Here is a 2,757-nt window from a genome sequence, read left to right on the forward strand (position 1 = left end):
AAGAAGCATATATGGATCTTCCTTTGGGGTATAAACATGACTGTGTTGCACCTAAGGGGGAGAAATTGGTTCATAAGCTCCACTAATGTAACATTCGATCCTTCACAGGATTCCTTAGATGGAGAGAATAGCTTAGAGTTCAAGCTTTGGAAGGGAAAAGTTTAACTAAGTACCTAAAACTATGTCTTGGGAAGAAGAAAATTTTTTAAGTGTTTGAGGCATAATAGTTTAGAGTAAAAAATTTGACTAAGTGTCCAAACTATGTTATGAGAATAAGGGTTAGATTCATAGCATAGGAGAGGATGGAGAATCTTGGATGAGTTCAACGCATGGTGTAGTAGAAGAAGTAGGTCATAGCATAGTAAGTCATAGCATCGTATGTTGAACGCATAGTAGGTGCATCCCAAGGGGATATTTTGGATAAACTTTGGATGTTTAGGGGATGTTGGAAGGTATGCTATAGGATTATGCTATAAGACTTAGGGGCTATGTTACGAACGAAGGAGACTATGTAGTGAAAGCATGATGGGCGCATAGAGTATTCAAAGGAGAGATTTTGGCTAAGTGATGGATAAGTGGGACACTAAAAGTGGAGGAAACCCTAAAGAATGAAGTGTTGGGCGCATAGATGAAGTGTTGGGCGCATAGATAAAGTGTTGGATGCATAGATGGAGTGTTGGGTGCATAGATGACCATGTGGGCACATGCTTGGAGGAAACGTAAGACAAGAGGACACATGGCTAAGCCTTTGAGTTTGAAAGATAAATCTATGCTTTGAGAAGAAGATAGAAACCAAGGAAGAAGGAAGTAAAGGAACGATTGGTATATAAGGTTAGGGTTAGGCGCATAAGACTAGGGATTAGCACATAAGGCTAGGGTTTGATATATAGGGCACATTGTGGTTTCCATTTTAGGTTGATGTGAAGCTAGATGGAAGCACAAGACAATCCCTTAAGAAATAGTTATACCAAGGACGCCCAAGAACCCTAGTTGGACACATACCTAGGAGGGAAAAGTGTAGAGTTGGTGCATACCCTTGCTATAAGCCAAAGAAGGAATATATTATAAGATGGAAGACAAGTTGATAGCATAGTCAAGGAACCATGCGTTAATTACACCACATGGGCGCATAGGGGGAGATTTTCGACGCATATAGGATGGTTGGTGAAGCAACCATGCGCCCAACATATGTTACCATGCGTTAACTTGAAACTTAGAGAGCAAAGTCGGATTGACAACAAAATTGTTGGGTTTTATGTCCTAAAACTCATAGTTTGTAAAAGTTAAACATATTCTATTATCAAATAAAAGATGTTATTTAACATTTCTTCAATAAAGGTATTGAATTTATTAATTGCATTAATAGAGTCTAAATCCAATAAACTAAGATCCATGGCTATTACATGAATACTTGAACTTTATGTAGAGGCATAAAGATGGATCAAGTTTGAGTAAATAGCCAAAATGGTCTATAGTACATGATTAAGGTTGGGTACCTTATTCTGATAATACTATTGGATGCGGCCTACTCTGTGGCTATTACAAGTTGTTGTAAAGATACTGCAAACGAAGTGATCCAGATTCGTTCATGTAATGACATGAGGAGTGGGGGCGTCCTATGCAATGATTTTGCATAAAATCGGGCAAGAAATAAGTCACTCTTACTTTACAACATTGTTTACTGTTTAAGACTAACTATTTTGTTTAGATGATCTAGGTAACTCGATCTTAATCTTGAGCTAACTATGAACTCCTGTTTATTCGAGATTATCCTTAGATTTGCATAGGTGAGGGTTGGCTCAATAGCGCCAGCTCAATAAGCCTCCCATTTCAAGGGTAAGACCAGGTAGATAGTTAGGGACATAGGGTGCAAGATGAAATTCACGCCTACCCGATTTAGGGATAGGAAAAAAATTCTTCTCTTAAGTATTGAATCCAGGTCTTGAACAAGGGGCCCCACCTTCTCACTGGCTCGAGAAGAATCTGATTTAATGACTGGATCATAAACCAATTGTTCATTAGAGAATCAATTGGAACTTAAGGAACAAGACATAATATCAAGGGTAAAACAGCACATTGACCCAGTCAGTATTACAAACAACCTGTGAAAAGTCAACTTACTGGTTATGGTTAAATCATATAGATACAAATATATCTACAGTGAGGAGAGTGCAACTATCTAGCTATCGTGGTGTGACTCGATAGTTAACGAGTAATGATTAATTCGGTTTAAAGTCTTAGTCAATTAATCTTAATCGTTGGAGCTCATGATCTGTAGGTCCATAAGGTCCCTCTACTAGCTCATAAAACATGAACACCTTGAACTATTAAATTGAGTGAATTTGGAGTGATATCAATTTGAATTGTTCAAATTAAAACTAGGGTTTTGAGTTTGAATTAGTTAAAATCAAATTAGGTTTGCTTAATTCTATTCGATATAATTAACGTTTAGCTGGTTGAAATTAAACAAAATTGGAGAGTATATAATATTTAAATGAATTAGATTCATGTTATATATTTAGAGTGTGATTAATTTGATATTTGATATTAAATTAATTAATTGTGTTTAATTAATTAAAAATCAAATTAATTTTCAAATTTTAAATTCAATTTGCGAAATTGGATTTTGTAATTATATATTTGATTAATTAAGAATTAATTAAATCAAGTTTTAATTAATTTCAGAATTAATTAAAAGAAATTGAGAAATTTGGAAATTGAACTTCAAAGTGGGTTTTTCCCACATTTGAAGCAAGT

Source organism: Benincasa hispida, chromosome 1 (assembly GCF_027475165.1).
Source record: "Benincasa hispida cultivar pf3 chromosome 1, pf3_genome.v1.1, whole genome shotgun sequence".
NCBI lineage: Eukaryota > Viridiplantae > Streptophyta > Magnoliopsida > Cucurbitales > Cucurbitaceae > Benincasa > Benincasa hispida.